The 19,583-nt window shown below is 37.7% G+C and overlaps 1 protein-coding gene across 2 annotated transcripts in view; it reads right to left on the minus strand.

Annotated features, from left to right (window-relative positions):
• LOC126484444 (heterogeneous nuclear ribonucleoprotein K) overlaps nt 1-10,748 on the minus strand; it is a 69,588-nt gene extending 58,840 nt beyond the window's left edge. The window contains exon 1 of one of the 2 annotated variants that reach the window (XM_050107963.1): nt 10,616-10,748. The gene's annotated coding sequence lies outside the window, so the exon portion shown is untranslated. The remainder of the gene's footprint in view (nt 1-10,615) is intronic. The other variant, XM_050107965.1, reaches the window with a different exon arrangement.
• Nucleotides 10,749-19,583: the final 8,835 nt, after the last annotated feature.

Here is a 19,583-nt window from a genome sequence, read left to right on the forward strand (position 1 = left end):
CTCAGTGGCATTTTACAGTCACAACTCATGGCACAGGAGTATTCAATGGCGTTGGTTGAACCGTCAGGCAACTGGCTGCCCCAGCAAGTCTGCAACGTCCATACACCGATCAAACCGTGACACCCAAGCATAGGAGGAATAAACTGCAAATAGGCTACAATGGAAGAAACGCAATCTTGAACCCTCAAACTGCTATATGTAAAACCTATTCCTATTCACTATCATACGCAGAAATAGTGATGTGCCACAAACTGCTTGGCTAGAAGCATGACTGGACCGGTATGACTCATCTCACAAGGGGAGGCCACAACATTGGAATCAAACCTTGAGTAGGGCATTAAAAGCAATATAAGATATTGTGGCTAGTGTTTGAGCTCCATAAGATGAATGCATAAGAGGCAACGCTCTAACTCCCACTCTAACAGTATTATTAATCTTATTTTTCATCACAGATCATTATTTACTTTGTATGACATCAGAGGTAATATATTGAAAGTCCAAGTGTATTTGCGTGAAATTTCAATTAATGTTTTCCCTGCCTGCATGATATACCATCTTGCAACATGCAATACCAAGAGCATATCTGACAAGTAAGTGTACATTACTCCTGTGATCCAACATTGACTTACTATATCACTGATTGTGAATAATATTTTGCATAATCATTTATATAGGTCTGACTTGGGATATCCATGCACATCCCTCACCATAGAAAATTTAGTTACAAATAGTAAATAGCCAAATAACATAAAACTCACTAAAACTTCATGAGAATGTACATGGCTATTTTTCATTACATTACCAACTGTAAAACTAAATAATGCCACCAGTGATGAAAAAATATAGATGAAAAATATACGCCAGCAAGATTCAAACCACTGCCTCATTCATGACCACCTTGTGCAGCACTACTCTACCACAATGGCTTGTTACAGAAAACTTCTTTACCTATTTTCCCAGAATTGCCAGAGTAGTGGACCTTACCACTTACATTCTGATGCTTCAGTGGCCTAAGTTGGGAAGCAAGAAAGGGAGCAGCTCTAAAGGTGTACAAACTTGAAGTAAATCCATGATCCCAACATCGTGGCCTCCCCTTGTCAGTAATAACTAGTGACATTTTAACTACTATCTCATATTCAGCTTAGATTTTTATCAAGAAAACAAGGCAAATATTTCTTCAACTGTATAAGCTATTTCATTTTTGATGTCCACATTTAGCTATCACTGACACAGCTGATGAGAAGTAGACCTAGTATTTAAAATAAATTTTTGAAGGTGTTTTACAATACCATCTTAAACAAGATTACTTCAGATAGCAATCCCAAGCTCATATGAAGTTGACACTTTCAGAATATGAACAGAAATACAGTATCTTTTATATGTATTTGATGTCTACTTTAAAAATTTCTCATGGGAAGCAAATCAAAGTTTTCCACTGACACTGGGCATCACATGAAATAGATATTGAGAGCAATATTTGTTTTGGTTAATCCAGTTACAAATTGCAAAAACTAAATGGCAAACATCTACTTAAATACCAGAGACAATACATCTAACAAATCTTAGATGGGGCAACTGGTGTAAACAGGGCAGCACAATAAACAAAATCTGAAAAACTGCTATTCCAAAATAAAATTAATGCTCTAGATTCTACATATACCCATTGGCTATAACAGTGTTTAGCTGAACAATTCATACAGTATGCCACTCTGCCCAAGCCGCAATCTAAGTGTAGAAGTCTGACAACAATTACACTTATCTGAACAGAATAGACATGTACAAGGATTGAATGAAAAGTAATGCCTCCAACTTCTTCAATTGGGTTTGGATGGGAATATTTTAATAAATCAAATGCAGAAATAATCCTTAGGATGTGATCTTTAATTACCAATATTCACTTTCCCACATAATCACCAGCCAACTGGATACATTTCTGCAAACGATGAAAAAGTTTTCTGAAGCCGTCACAGAAGAAGTCTACACGGTTTCCGCAACCACAGCCTCATAGTTCTCTCAACATTATCATGTCACACAGGTCAGATGTCCTGCCACAAGATCTTTAAACTTACTTGCCAAACACGCAGTACTCAACGCAATCAGCACAAACTGCCCTCATTCTCTGATGAATCTTCTTTGGGGTGACACCTGCTGTCAAAAATTCAATGACTGCACACTGCTTAAATCGCACTGACCAATGGTCTGCACAGGGTTCCACACTTTACACTGTAACAACACTACTGTTCAATATTAAGGCTTTTGCCAACTGAAGCTGTAGAGAAGAGGCTACGGGACAAGCCAGTAACTGCTGAATACCAATGCTGGTAACTGTTTTGTGGAGATGGAAGCATTACTTTTCAGTCAACCCTCAATGTATTCCATTACGCAGTAGTGCAGTGTGTACTTTCAATGGTCAAACATTTCCAGCAGCAATGTCTGACACTATTCAAAGTCGTCATAATATTTTCTGAACTGACTTACACAGGACCTTTAGTTTATAAAAACAATTTAATTAAAATTTTATACTTTACACAGTACCTCAATTTCTGAACACCATCTCACTGAAACAGCTTTAGGAGTATAATCAAGAAATTAAAAGCAGACTGAGTACATGTGTGATGAAAGAAATGACACTTTTCAAATAAACCACCTAAGCATCTGCTATTAAAAAATTTAAGAACACCTGAATCTCGGCAGTTGGGGGACTTACGCTGTCATCAATCCAGGTATAGTTACTACCATTGCCACACACCTTGCAATGTGAAGTACATCAGCAGTATCATGGTTAACAATAGCTTTGAAGTAAAATGTTGTGGAAAAGTTCTTGTAGAATGTAAATATTTTCGGTTATACTTTAACACTCATCCAAAGCAAGGAAACTTGCTAACTTTCGAAGTTGTCCACTGACAATCTACAGAACTACCCAATGCAGTGCGGTCAGACTACATGGCAGGTATAAGGGTGGGTGTGTGTGTGTGTGTGTGTGTGTGTGTGTGTGTGTGTGTGTGTGTGTGTGTGGGGGGGGGGGGGGGGGGGGGGGGGGGGGGGGGATGTAAGCATATTCATCTATCAACCACCCAACACGTCTGCTTTTTGGCGAGTGATCTTTAATCCTGAAGTATTTACATCTGTTAAGTCTATTTATTCTCAAGCTTTTACAAAAACTATCAAATATGACAAGTTTTACCATTCTGACAGTTAACAAAAATGCAGATTTTGCCACTGATGGTCCTTATTAACTATTTTTCAAAAGGCACACAGTATTTTCCTCAAATTCAAGCTAAAACAAAATTTAATTACTTTTCACTTTGCTGCAAAAAAACTGCATTTACCACTTCAGCTCTGATTTCACGAATTAATAATTCTCGTTTACTATTTATAACACATACTGACAACAGTACACTTTGTATTTACATATTTTCAATACTATATTCAGAATACTGGATTTATTAACAGCTTACACTGCATGTTACCACTTCTGCACACATTTAACTGACTATGGAAAAAATATTAACATTACCTACTGTCAAGCAGGTTTCATTAAGTCACCTAAGTCTTCCTGGATAGACTAGTTCCCGTAATTGCTTCTCTTCAATACGCATGGACTTCCCTAAATTTCCAAGGCTTTCCTTTCTCCTTCACTTTACATTTTGCAGAACAGTTAAATAAATCTGACAAATTTTATTATGAAATTACATCGTATTGTGACATTACAAGAACTCCAATATGTAAATATACTACTGTCCACCACAAAATTGTTAATGAGATTAGGCACAGGCTTGGGCTGAGGAAGAAACAGGTCCCATTTCTACAAAAGCAATCTGGCACTCCAATTAGGTAAGCCATACTTTAATTTATACATGTGTTATGTATTACTCTCACATTAAAAACCAAGCACAACATGAAATGTAACTTAAAAAGTTTAACACAACAAGTTGCAGCATGTAGTAGACGTACAGGCAGTGAGTCACGTCAATGCTAAACAAATTTATACTCAGCAAGTCTATTCAAGAAGAAATACCATGCACATAATCCATTTCTGTGTAAGGAGACCTACCATCAGACCTAACAATCTCACAAGTGAACAAACATTGTTATCTAATTAGCCCTAGCAATGCAAATGTCTTTGGCGAAAACGTAATGACCCCATACATTCAGATAATGTGATGTATTTAATATGAACAAAAGCCGTATCTCTTGCAATATGTGGTTTCTTTATTTACCCTTTAGCCTTAAATTTAATAACAGAGTAATCACACTATGCTACAGATCAATCTTACCATAACCTTTACATACTTTATGCTCTACACATCTCCCTCCAAAAATATAATCAAACTAACGGCACCAGCGGCGAAATTGGGGTTTTTTGGGTGGGGACAAACTGAATATAAACACACACAACCCCAAACCACACAAAATTCCCAAATTCTTCTACACTTACAATATTGACAGCACTCAGTCACTTCCCTTCACCTAAATAGCTGAATTGCAACTGTCAATACCACAAAACCAACAACTAAAACAACAAAAATTGGAATCTGACACTTCTGTTGACCTATACAGGTCGACAGCAGCTCACGATACCAGTACGCACAATGACCAATTGGAATCTGTCACTTCCCATGACCTTTATAGCTCAAATACAACTGACTATACCAAAAAAATTGAAATTGAGTCCTTCCTGTAAGATACATAAATCAACCACAAGCGCCAATACCAAATCACCAACAGAAGCAGTAAATAACACTGACCCAAAATACATGAAAACCCCACCAATCATCAAAACCAGATAACAAACCCAAAAAAACGACTACTTACCAAAAAAAAAGATGCAGCACACACACACACACACACACTACCAATCGCAACAAGACAACATCTACAATCACAACACACTCATAACTAAACTCCACACCACAACACCCTTATATCACAGGTCAAAGCCAACAGGTGGGATTTTATGCCCCTGCTGACCTCTATATTCATTAGCTCCACCAACTAATATTGTCACATCAACCTAACATAGAACTGGCTTATGTCTCATTTGGAGGGGCAGTTGTCACCAGTTGACATGGCTGAAAATAAGCACCAGTGCCTCATGTTGCGAATAAAACAATGTTAATAATCTGTAAAAAAAAAATTTAACTTGCTTTTATTAATTTTGCTTACCACTATAAAAGAAATGGCAGAGCCCAACTGCATGATCCACTCAAAACACCAAGGTTTCTCACAAGGAAATCAAAGTGGCAAAAGGGAAAGATGTAAATATGAAAGTGACTGTATGAATAGTGAAGTGGGAACTGCAATGCTGAAGCATGTAGGACTTTGATGGGAAAGACAGTTGCTGCATACCAGAAATGTACAGAAAACTTGAAAGAAAAAGAAGCATCTGTACAAATGGCTCAGGTGACAAGTCACTAAAAGCAAACATCAGTTCAAGATAATTGGCAGTGATTTGGAAAACAGGTCAAGACTAACAGTAAACAGCATACAGAGCTGCTTCAAACCAGTCCTTAGAACAAAGACAACATTAAGTACACTTCACATGTCTCAGATAAAAAACACAGGGAGATGGATATTTCCAGGTTTCACCCTGAAGACTAACAAAGGTTAGAGTGACCCGAGAAAATCTTTGTACAATGAGTTATTTGTAACATTACCCACATATGTCCTAAAGGAAGACAATTTAGTTGTAAGTCAGCGACACCAAAGAACTTCACTGAAATGTAACTGATTTACAGCATAGTCTAAACTACAACTACAGCAAGAAATTCAGAAAACTTGTATTATGACAAATCTAAGCAACATTTTTATGTGTATTATGTGCAATGCACAGTCCTCTGCACATTCTGATGGACCTAGTTGGTGTCAGCAACTGGTTGTAAATAGGTAATGTGATGAACAGGTAGACATGCTTCACAGCAAGAAAGTAAGCCCATATCCCAAATTCTGACAATGTAAACTAAACATTAGTGCATTCAAAAATCAGCAGTTGCCAAACCAGCAACAAATTTGTGGCAAGTAAGCTGAATTGTCAATGTAATGCGAAAAATTATCACCAGTGACTCCCCTCCATCTGCAAACTTAAGCAAATCCAGCTGGACATGAGCTAGTCTATATTTGTTTTCTTCAACTCAAGTTGTCACCTTGCAGCCTTCATAAAGCCTGCTTTGTGGAAGTGACCTGTTCAAAATCTCTTGTTCCTGCATGTAAATCAGCAACCAACGCGAGAGAGAGAGAGAGAGAGAGAGAGAGAGAGAGAGAGAGAGAGAGTGTGTGTGTGTGTAGATTGCACTCAAGGTGGAGTTCTGCATGTACGTGTATGCTGCAGACTGCACTAACTACGGCAGCACCTAAAATTGTGAGTTATAATCTATTCTGATAGAGCTCAGTTCTATTACAAAAATGGATTTTATACTTTGTGGCCTTAGCCTTATTTTGTTTGCTTTGTTTTCAAAGCACACTGAAAGTTTCCTAGATCTTTCTTTCTTTGAACTATTGTTCTAATCTGTAAGGGGTACAAAATATCTGAAAGCATGAAGTATATCTTTTCTTGAGGCTCTTATTACTTGTTCCCAATTTTCTTGCTACATTTCAGTTTTTCCCTAGAAAGGATAATACCTCAACCTCACTTTCACCATTCAGATGCCAAACTGCACTGCAGAAATATATCTGGCAATTAGGCACTAGTAGTCAACTCAGCCAATGTCAATCATGTAAAATGTGCTTAAGGCTGTGAGAAGTGCGGTAATGAATCATTCGGGTAGTACAAAATGTTATCACTTTCAGCACTCAATTCAGCACCCCCCTTGCATTGAACCATCTGATGGACCATACAAACTTTGGTGCTAACCTAAGAGCCATAGAGTGAAAGCACCGTGGCTGACACTGACCAACAAATCCAGAACATCGCCTGAAAGTATGAAATATGGATCCAGATACAGCAATGTTGTGCAGTTAAGAACTTTTAGTTCACTCCAAAGCTAAAAAAGTTTGATGAAAACAGCCCAGTTACACTGAGCTCATGACAAAATTGAGCCACACTGCTTATGTGATCAATACCTACTACACTGAAGATACAGAAATCCTTATGCCCAACTCAAGGACTAACCAGTATCACTCCAGCTGTTTGTAGACTTGCTCATTGTGTATGTACACCACAATATCAATTTTACCAATGGACACTGACAAAAGTAGATGGCGAGAACAATGAAATAAAATGTGTACTAGTTCCAAATGAGCTGATCCACAAGCAAATACCTGAACAAAAGGCATAGGTTCATTTGAGCAGTTGCCAGCAGACTCATGCACATGCCCAGACCTGAATTCACATGTGAGCAGTACCTTCCCCCACTTCTGGCTACTTTAAGTGTGGCTGTTTGCTGTATGAGCAGTAGCAGCAAGTAGCCAGATGCTACCCAGAAAAGCTTTTCTACCATGCCCAAGTTGCCAGATTCATGCATGTGCATAGCAAGGGGTGTGTGTGTGTGTGTGTGTGTGTGTGTGTGTGTGTGTGTGTGTGTGTGTGTGTGGGGGGGGGGGGGGGGGGGGGGTGATGTCCTCCACGTGACATGCATATATTGCGTGATATTGCTAGTCTGTTTACAGCTCCACAGCGAATGAAAACTAAACAGATTTCTGTGGCTGGGAGCCATCAAGTGAATTAATATACATTCTCAATCATGAAAGACCAAAATAAGTTAGTAGTTTCAATTTTCTGATTTTATATTATATCCACATTATTAGCAATCAACCATTAATGTCTTAATGAAGACAGTTCTGTCATTTGTAGAGAAATTTGCTTACTTGAAACTAAGTGTTTCATTCTGCACTATTGGCTACTTTCAACTACGTTCCATTTCAAGTGCAAATTTCCATTTTCTGGGACAAATGACATACCATAAGAACAAACCAAACATGAGAATACAGTACTAGATCCCCAAGAAAATTGGTATCATGAAAACCACATAGAGAAGCTGACTATCAGGTACTTCAGAGTGCTTCTGGACAATCATAAAACTTGAGTGGAATGAAGCATTTTTGTGTGGTTTATGAAATTCCGATGCTGCTGGAGTAGTCTAATGTCCTGTTCCTTTTATGACACTAAGGTCTCTTAATGCTACATATGTACAAACATATGTAACACTGACTTGAAGCTGACTAGGCAGATTTGGTCAGTAGTTTTGAACTAAATACTTTGCTTCAAATATATTGACAGCTGTAGCAGAAATTTACGAATCTGCCTTCTGTCACCCCACAGCAAAATGTTATGGTACTCTGAGCTGTGGAGTCTAGTTTTGAAATGATATTATGACAAGAACTGCTTCCTTATTTGCATCCTTTATCTGGGTGGGATATTATGAAACAATTGCTCCAAGCACAACATATCCTCTCAACGTGCTTCAGGGCTGCACATGGTCACATGATGCCCCACCACGTACGAAATTCCACGAAAAGTGGATTAGCAGAGCAAGCACCAAGAACAGGCCGCGTACATCATCGTAGCTGTGCGTGCGCAGTACAGCCTGTTTTCTGGTAACTGCTCAAACGAACCTCATATCAACAAATTACTTCCCACCACAAGCAATGCAATACATGCTTAGTTCCCATGTGTTTGCAGAGGGTGGAGCAGGTAAAGCATGCTCTGTCACAGACTATTATATAGTAGAAATCAATGAGAAACAAGATCCATCTATATCAGGATGTCAGATAAAGAGGAATATACTATACAACTGATCAGCTTTCAACAATAACGAAGATCCAATGGTATCAGTTGGGATCGTTTTGGACAGGCTAAGCTACAAACGAGTCTTTCACTATAACCAGTGCTTATATCTTTAATTTCGCATTTGTTGGCTTCAACTCACCCAAACTCATCTTCCATCTAACCTACGTCTCAGGCTAATGTACAGTTCAACATGTCACTACAACCAGTTCTGTTTTTACATTCACTGACTTGCCTACATAGAAAAATGAAAATAAAATGTCACTGCAGCTATTAACATTGCACAACTGGTCAATGTAGACAATTATTGCTCTGGAATCAATAATGGCACGTCACCTCATGCTACAACATATCAGGTGCTAGTAACATCATTTTGGGGATACTTTCCCCCTTTCATTCCGTATCCTAACCTATGAAGAGTCTGCTACATCCCATTATGAGCCCAGATTGCTTTGCAATGTACAAGCCCAACAACATTAACCACTTACCTTAATTTCAATTCTACTAAGTATTGTTACTGTGACAGTAGCCCAACAGAAAATAACCTGATTTATTACCACTGCACATTCTTGTCCACTGGAACTGGAGACTGCAGGAGGCTACACCTGACAATACATAATTCAAAGGAGCATGAAGTATAATCTTTTATGAGCTCTTATTGTAGACTTCATCACAGAAATCTTGAGGACAGCATAGTTCTACTGAATTTAGGTTTTAAGTAAACAAGGCCAATAATAAAAGTCAGCCTTTCACCAACAGAACTTTACCTTCCTGTAAAGCCTAAACTCTATACAAATGCCATAGCCTACTTATTTTCCGTGAAAATACCACAGCGATCACCCATCTTTGTCACAAGGCTTGTGAAAGGAACTCCCTTTCAAAACGTCTGTTGCATCTCAGAGTTTGCTAGTTACAAAAGCCCATAACAGTTATAAAACGCTTAAAGCACAACAATCGTAAAAGTTCATGACACTATCATAAATACTCTTTTTTCACAATAGCCGAAATCTGAACATTAGTTCAGAACAAACAAGGTAGTGCACGTTGCTTTGAACACAGTGCTGGAAATTTATCACCTCTTGCACAATGCCTTATATGTATTTCACATACACATTACATCAAACTAAAGCTGCACAATTACCATGTCTGACAACTTATCTAGAAATGAGAATCTGCTTACAAGCAGATTCTTCTCCAAAGAAGGAAACTAATAACGGAAACCTCGGAGCGACACCATACTAGCATTTCAAGCTATATTAGATAATTTATCCTCCACCCGCGTACCCGATCATTTACACAATACATCACGAAGAATAATTTTAAAGTCTCCGAAGAAAAAGCGAATAGAAAATAGCTGGAAAAAACGCCGAAAACGATATCTAATCTATTTTCACCTTTCAATTGTTCCCACTAAGTAATTAAAACTGTCCAGCGTGTTCCTACAGCTTTACAGTATAACTGAAGTGCCAACTTAAAGTTCGGCCCACGAAGTCAGCGCAAGAGCGTTATACCCCAATTTCGTTTACGATCAATAATTCGTCTACAACAGTATTTTTACTATTATTAGCAAGCGGACCAACATCTCTGCATACAACTTGCCTAATCACGTGAGTTCGTCTCGTTCACTATCCAAGGTCAATTAATCGTACGAAGTTGGTACCCTAAAACTCATAAAACTAGAATACTTGATTAGAACAAACATATTTGTAGAACGAAACTTACTTTTCATTATCAAAGATTCATTACTTCCAATAACACAAACTAGCGGCTGAAAATAAGGCGCGTGCAACGAATAAGTGGATCCAAAAAACGAAAATAACTTAATTTCAAATACGAATACAAATCTAAACAATTGAGAAGCATGTATTCTAAATAATACAAGCTACTACGTACCTTCAGAAGTGCAGTAAGTCGCGTATTTCCCACACCAAGCTACCAGCGCGTAAACACTCAACCTAACTCTTCAATGAAAGATGGCGGAAGACGGAACCGTTTCTCGTTCCCGGCTTCCTTGTGCTTCAACTACGCAGATCCAACACTATCGATACGAGATCCACAGATTTGCGTCCACTGGAAAAGTAATAAACATATCTTTGAAGGCAATGAAATATTTTAATTCTATAAAATTACTCTTATCGTTTATTCACGTATATCGCTAAATACATACGTATAATCAATTCTAAACGTCGAAAATCTGCTATAGGGCCAGTCATAGCCAGTTATGTAAATATCACAGGTAGCGTCAAAAGGACATTAATTATTAATGCCACAGTGTTTACAAGTTTAGATCAATTTAAAAGAAGCTAATTCGTATACACATATATTTACAGACTTCTTGTTAGAGACAACCATTAGATTTACTACTGGTATACAACACTTGTTTGACAGATAACTTATTAAGCAATGTAGTGCATACACTTTACACACATTCCTTCATAACACTTCACTCACTACACACACACACACACACACACACACACACTGGTGATCTCTGGGCCATTTTCTGTACCGCAGCTTCCCACTTGCCATCCTGAAAAACTAAGTCAGCATCCGTCCACAATGAGTGAGATGTTGAGCTCAGAAAGAGGAAGAGGAGTCAGTATTATGCTACGCATAGCTTGGAGGTAAGTATTTCTAGAAAGGAAAAAAGAAGGAAAAAACATAAAGTGAAAGTGTTATGTGGAATGTTGGACGTTTTATAATCATTACTATTATTATTTATTTGTATAACATTTTTTCTCAAACCCCTACTCTGTTTTATCTAAGCAATACTTCAATGTATAAAATGTATTGCATAACAGTACTTTTTAGCTGCTTTTTGAAGTAAGTGTATTTTTTGCAATTTCTTTAATATCTTTTAGTAATTTATAGTACAGTTTTATTCCTTGTAGAAAATGCTGTTTTGAGTTTCAGGTTTATTTTTTCTTGGTAAATCTAGGTTGAACCAATCTCTTGTTGCATGGTCATGGACAGAGCTGTTTGTGCAGTAATTACCAATGATATTTTTTATGTGTACAACTGACTGGTAAATGTATTAACATGGAGCTGTTAAAATTCCCATTGTTTTCAACAGATCTTTACAATGAGCCCGAGAGTATTTTTGGTTTTTATTCTTATGGCTCTTTTCTGGAGCTAGAAAATTGTGTTCATATTGTATGCATTTGTCCCCCAAAAAAGAATGCCATAACTAAGAATTAAGTGTACATATGAGCAATATGTAACTAAACGGCACTGCATGTTACACACTGATGATAGGATTCAAAGGGCATAACATGGTGATGACATTCTGTTTGCAAGTACCATTGTGTTTTCTCATCACTTTAACTGAGAATCGATATTCATTCCTAGAAATTTTCCATTTGTTACACGGTCTATAGAGGTGCCATCTACATTTAATTTAACATTATCAATTTCCTCTTCCAACTGAAATTCATGGCATTAGTTTTTTTTATCTTCAGTGTCACCTTATTGCTTATTGACCAATCGTAAACGTCCTTGAAAGTTTCACTTGCTTTCTCGACAAGGAGTTGTCTTTTCAGTGGCTATAATACTTGTCTTCAGTGAAGAGAATTGTTTCACCGTGAGTAACACTACTGGGAAGGTCATTGATGTATATCAGGAACAGTATTGGTCCTAATACACTTCCTTGTGGAACCCCTATATTAATGTATTTTGATTTTGATAAGTGTTTTACTAAACGTTTAGATCTATTTGAAGTATGTTATCTCTACTCTTTGTACCCTGTCTGTTAGGTGTGATGGAAACCAGTCATTAGCTACCCCTCTTATTCCTAACGCTTCTAATTTATTTAATAGAATCTTGTGGTCGATGTTATCAAACACCTTAGAAAGATCCAAAAATATACCTGTGTCAGACTCATCTTTATCAAGAGCATCCAGTACAACTTTTGTCAATTCTACTATGGCTAACTCTGTATTGTTGCCACTTCAGAAACCAAACTGTGATTCACTTAAAAGATTGTATTTATTTAGGTAATTCATTAATCTGTCTTTCATAATTGCTTCTATTATTTTTGAGAATGCTGACTGCAGGGAAATGGGCCGGTAATTTTCTATGTCTTCTGCATTACCTTTCTTAAGCAAAGGTACAACTCTTGGGTTTTTTAACAGCTCTGGAAATGTCCCTGATGTGAAGGATTCATTTATTATATTAGTTAAGAGGCCTTGTGTTATCCCTATGCATTGTTTCAGTACACACATTAGTACTTCATCTAAGCCTACTGACTTTTTATTTTTTGAACAGTTTTATTGATTTCATTCTCTGTGGTTGGAAGTAACATCATTGTATTTAGTGCAACGTTATTTACAAGGGTTATATTTGTTTTGGGGAATTTTTGCTGGAACGTCTCTGCAATAATTGAAAAATGCTCGTTTATATAGTTTGCTAAGTGTTGTGGATCATTTATGAACTTACCCCCCCCCCCCCCCCTACCTCAGCAGTATGTTATTTTGCTCTTATTTTCTGCATTATATATTATTTTCTCATTAAATGACTTTTTGCAGCAATCAGCAACTTCCTATAGATCGTTATGTATCTGTGATAGAAATTTAAGAATTCTGGATCATTGTGAATCTCTCTATGGAACTGAGGTGTTTCAGTGTTTGGGAGGACTTCTTAATACCTGCTGTTATCCATCTGTTTCTGTGAGATGTCGATACAGACATGCATATGCTTGGAAATGCCTTTTCAAAGTTCAACTTAAACTATGTTGAGAATTTAGAGAATTTCATATTCACATTGGTTTCCTTATACATTTCATCCCAGCTTTGTTTTTCTAGTTCTTTTGAAAAATCTTTTATTTTGATTTCTGATAGATGTAGTTTGTAGGCTTCTAGTTTAAGGGAATTATTCGATGCCTGTTTTACTGTTGCTATTTGTCAGAGATAGTCTGAGATCTTTTACAGCTACATTTTTCCCTGTCCATATTTATGGCAACATGGTCAATTACTGATGTAGTCGTTGTAGTAACCCTTGTTGCACTATTGACCAATATGGACATGCCAAAACTCTGAAGGATGTTTGGGAAGGATTCATTTATGATATCAGTGTTGATGTTAATGTTGACCATTATACTTGAGACTGTACCTAGAACTTCTGTTAATTTATTGAAAAAGGTGTCCACACTACCACTGGGAGATCTATACACACACAAAATGATACATTTCCTGGTGATATCAAGCCCTGTTAATTCAATAGCTGATATTTCAAAGTGGTTTGTCTTCACTTACCGTACTGAGGTCATGTCTTTCCTGATATAATTGCATGAGCCTCCACTCGTTGAAGTAGTTCTGCAGTAAAAGTTTGCCTTTTCATACAATGATAATACTACATGTTGGATTTCTGTGTCTCTAAACCTGTGCACAGTAATACAAACTACAATGCAGTTCAAAGATTGGAGCTCAACTTCTAATAGTTATATTTTATTTTTTATTGGTTGCATGTTTTGATGGAGGATTGTTAAGTCTGTGAAATGCCCCATGTTGCTATTTCCAATACGTTGTTTTTCTTTGTGAGATTGCCACAAGACAATCTACATGAGACCCACTACAGCTCATCACAACTCATAATAAAGGTTTTAGTGCTTTTGTGTTTTCGTAGTCTTTATAGTTTCGAATATCTTCATGGCACATTATTTCTGTGAGAGCTCTGATTTATCGTATTTTATTATAATGATCGTTTCTCCCCATGTAGGTGGGCTCCAACAAAATATTTTCACATTCCGAGGAAGAAGTTGATGATCCAAATTTCATGAGAACGTCCTATCACAGCCAAAACTGCCTTTGTCTTAGTGACTGCCACCCCAATTAATGTATCATAACCATGGCATACTCTCACTTCCTTCGCCATAATACAAAACAAGCTCCCCTTCTTTGAACTTTTTCGATGTCTTCCATAGTTTCTACCTGATGCGGATTTCACACCACACATCAGTAGTGCAGAAGAGTGTGGGAAAGTGTAATTTAAGCACTCTCTACACCTGATACATTTTCTAAGCGTTCTGCCAATAAATCGCAGTCTCTGGTTTCTTTCCCCCACAACATTATGTATTAGATCGTTCTAATTTAGTTATTCATAATTGTAGTCCCTAAGTATTTAGTTGAGTTTATAGCCTTTGGATTTGTGTGATTTGGCGTGTAACTGAAATTTAGCAGAGTCGTTTTAGTGCTCATGTGGATTACCTAGCACTTTTCGTGGCCGAGAGTCAATTACCACTTTTTGCAACATATAGATATCTTGTTTAAATCATTTTGCAATTCGGTTTGATAATCTGAGACTTAACAATACGGTAAATGGCAGCATCATCTCAAACAATCTGAGAGGGCTGTTCAGATTGTCTCCTAAATCACTGAGGTAGATCAGGAACAACAGAGGGCCTATAACAATTCGTTGGGAGACGCCAGGTATCGTTTCTGTTTTACACGCTGACTTCCCATCAGTTATTAAGTGACCTCTCTGACAGGACATGAACCCAGTCACATATCTGAGACGATCCTCCAGAGGCACACAATTTAATTAGAAGTCGCTTATGAGGAATGGTATCGAAAGCTTTCTGGAAATCTAAAAATATAGAATAAATTTGATGTCCCCTGTCGATAGCACTCACTACTTCAAGAGAATAAACAGCTAGTTGTATTTCACAAAAACGATATTTTCTGAATTCCGTTGGCTGCTTGTCAATAAATCGTTTCCTATGAGGCGATTTATAATGTTTGAGCACATTGCAGTGAGTTTTTCGTGCGTATGTGTGTGTGTGTGTGTGTTAATAACGCATCATAAGATCACGCGAGAATACATACACCATATTCACTACAACTTCTTTTCACAGGCAAGTGTTTTTATTTTTGATAGTGTTAAGACTTTCTGTATTCAATTGTTCAATAAAAAAAAAATACTTTGGAGTACCTATGTGAACCTAAAATAAATTAGGAATAGCTCAGTGTGAAGAACATTAGTCTTTTCCTTTTAGAAACACCTCAGGGTTGTAATGGAACGACTTCTCACATGAATAATAATTTATAGTTTTGCAGGTTCACGTGGAGTAATAAGTATTGCGTGTACAGTTATTGTTATTTCAAAGGTGACCACTTTCTTAACTGTGAAAATCTCGACAGTTGAACAAAAGACAGCCATGAAGCAGCGACCAGAAGACTCTGTCTTCATATCGACATCACTTTTTGCAAAACGAATGAAATTAACTTGACTTTAGTCTGTTTTGTGCAAGAAATTAATTGTACCCCTTCTCCTTTTTAGTTTACGCCACGTAGTATTGGGGCAATTTGAAAAATAATTTACCGTTTTGCAAATTGCAGCCAACAAAACTAATTACAACTCGGGCTCTACCACACCATTAATGTCTGAAAAAACGAACAGTTAATTTTTCATACATGTAGCGATGCTAATTCAACTGAAATAAGTAGTTTGGTTATCAATACCAACATACATCTGCCAGAAATACGACATACACACGTCTCCATCCACATACTTGTCATAGGAAGAACCAAAGCAAAAAGATTATGAAAATCTGTTTCTATTGTTTTCATTATTAAAGTATCTTTACTAAAAAAACATGGATTATCGTGAAATATCGATGCTGCTTTTCATGTACGTCCAGAGAGATAATTAATATTTTTAAGTACTCCTTTGTACACAGGATAACAGTTCCTTTTCATGTCAACCATAAATAAATGTTTCTCTTTCACAAAGGACCGGCACAACAGTATACACTCCAAAATCCTACTGTAATTTGACGTTAGTGATGTGGGTATGTAACTCAATGAATAACTCCTATTTCGATTCTTGGATATTTTTGCGACTTGGGCAACTTTCGAGTCTTTGGGTATGGATCTTTCTAAGAACAAACAATTGTATATGACTGCTAAACATGGAGCTATTGTATCAGCACAGTCTGAAAGGAACCTGACTAGTATACAGTCTGGAAGCATTGCCTTTCTTAAGTTGTATAACTCCCTTGCTACATAGAGGATATCTACTTTGAAGTTACTCGTGTTGGCATTTCTTCTTGATTCGAAATCTGTGTTTTCTTCCGCACAAGAGGGCAGAAATCTCACATTGGAAAATCTTACACCACAGATAATTCTGCAGGTGGTCTACAGAGCGAAAAATTATTGAGGGTTCATTATACCTGATCAAAGAAAAAGCCTACCCTGTGTATAAAAAAAAACTGATAACACAATTTTAACTACAAAACATTTTTGACAATGAAAGAGTCTTGCTTATGCAGAACAAACAACCGATTCTTTAAACATTACTTAAGAAACTGGTACACCTGCCTAATATTGTATAGGGCCCCGCGAGCTCACAGAAGTGCCACAACACGACGTGGCATGGACTCAACTAATGTCTAAAGTAGTGCTGGGGCCAACTTTCACCATGAATCCTGCAGGGCTGTCCATAAATCTGTAATAGTACAAGGAGGTGGAGACCTCTTCTGAACAGTATGTTGCAACGCATCCGAGATATGCTCAATAACGTTCATGTCTGGGCAGTTTGGTGTTTAAACGCAGAAGAGTGTTCCTGGAGCCACTCTGTAGCAATTCAGGACGTGTGTGGTGTCGCATTGTCCTGCTGGAATTGCCCAAGTCAGTCGGAATGCACAATGAACATGAACGGTTGCAGGCGATCAGACAGGATGCTTACCTATGTGTCACTGTCAGAGTCGTAACTAGATATATCAGGGGTCCCATATCAATCAAACTGCAGACGCCCTATGTCATTACAGAGCCTCCACCAGCTTCAACAGTGCCCTGCTGACATGCAGGGTCCATGGATTCATGAGGTTGTCTCCATACACGTGTAAGTCCAGATACTCGCTACCATTTGAAACGAGACTCGGCCGACCAGGCAACATGTTTCCAGTCACCAACAGTCCAAATTCGCTGTTGAAAGACTCAGGTGAGGCGTAAAGCTTTGTGCTGTGCAGTCATCAAGGGCACACGAGGGGGCCTTCGGTTCCAAAAGCCCATATAGTTGATATTTAGACGAATGGTTTGTGCACTGTCACTTGTTGATGGCCCAGCATTGAAATCTGCAGTAGTTTTCGGAAGGGTTGCACTTCTGTCACACTGAACGATTCTTTTCAGTCATTGTTGGTCCCATTCTTGCAAGATCTTTTTCTCGCCGCAGCGATGTCAAAGATTTGATGTTTTACTGGATTCCTGATATTCACGATACACTCATGAAATGGTGTTATGGGGAAAATTCCCACTTCATCGCTATCTCGTAAATGCAGTGTCCCATTGCTCGTGCGCTAACTATAGCACCACATTCAAACTCACTTAAATCTTGATAACCTGCCATTGTGGGTGATGATTTGTTTGGTTTGTGGGGCACTCAACTGCTCGGTCATTAGTGCCCATACAAACTCCCAGTTTTTTCACAGTCCAATTTTTTACACAGTCTAGTCGAGCCACTGTCACAAATGATGATGGTGAGGGTGAAATGATGAGGACAACACGAACACCCAGTCCCTGGGCAGAAAAAATCCACAACCTGGCTAGGAATCGAACCCAGGAACCTGTGATCCAAAGGCAGCAATGCTAGCCACAAGAGCACGAGCTGTGGACAACCTGCCATTGTAGCAGCAGTAACCGATCTAACAACTGCGCCAGACACTTGTCTTATATGCGAATTGCAGACTGCAGTGCTGTATTCTGCCTGTATGATATCTCTGTATTTGAGTGTGTATGTCTATACCAGTTTCTTTGGCACTTCTGTGTAGAAAGGCTGTATGCATAACCTTGTAAATAGTTTGATTTTTTTGTATAGACATATTTGCTGCAGGCAATAGTGTCATTGTATTAAATTTTTTATTAGTATCATTTATTTATTATTTATATTTAAGCATATATACCCTATTGGCATCTTTTACATTATATACACATATATATGTACAAACACCTCCCACCCACCCACCCACACTCATGGACACACACACAGATATATATATATATATATATATATATATATATATATATATATATATATATATATATATATATATATATATATATAGAGGTTGAGTCACTAGCTATTACCACCAAGAATAACTCTGAAAGTATAACAGGAGCTGGAAAGTTTGTGGGACAAAAGTTGCATGGGACAATGGGGGCCGTATAATGTGATGTTGGTTTTTTGTTGTTAGGTGGGGTCGCGTCAGAGATATGCAGCTAAACATTGTTGTTTTTTTTTTAATGGGATGCCATAGTTTGCTGCCTATTTTCTGACAGTGGCTGTGGAGACGAGTCCAAAGATGTCTTTGAAGGTCAAAAAGGTGACATGAACATCCATTTACAGAAGGTGTTCAAAGTGATTACCATTGGCATCAATGCAGTGCTGGAATCTTCTTATCATGAATTGAGTGGTATTCCTTATCACTTCAGCACTTATCAAAGCACATGCTCTGACAATTCTATCTCATATATCGTACTCGTGCATGTGCTTTGATAAGTACCAAAGTGATAAGGATGCATACTATCATGGACACTGTAGCACAGATACAGAAATATACCATTGTTAAACACTCCACAAAAAGGTGATAGGAGAGATGTCAATGAACTACTGACCTTTTTCACTACAGACACTACTGACACTTTTGAAAAGGTTGTGGTCTAGAATAGTATCCCATTTGTGCAACAATAACATCATCAGCAAATCACTGTTTGGATTTCAGAAGAGTTGCTCAATTGAGAATGCCATTTACACAATCACTCGCCAAATTTTACCAGCCTTAAATTAAATCGGACTGTTCGGTATTTTCTGTGTCCTATCTAAGGCATTTGACAGTGTGAATAATAATATTCTCATAGATAAACGGAGGTTT

The sequence above is a fragment of the Schistocerca serialis genome, chromosome 6 (assembly GCF_023864345.2).
Source record: "Schistocerca serialis cubense isolate TAMUIC-IGC-003099 chromosome 6, iqSchSeri2.2, whole genome shotgun sequence".
In the NCBI taxonomy this organism is placed as follows: Eukaryota; Metazoa; Arthropoda; class Insecta; order Orthoptera; family Acrididae; genus Schistocerca; species Schistocerca serialis.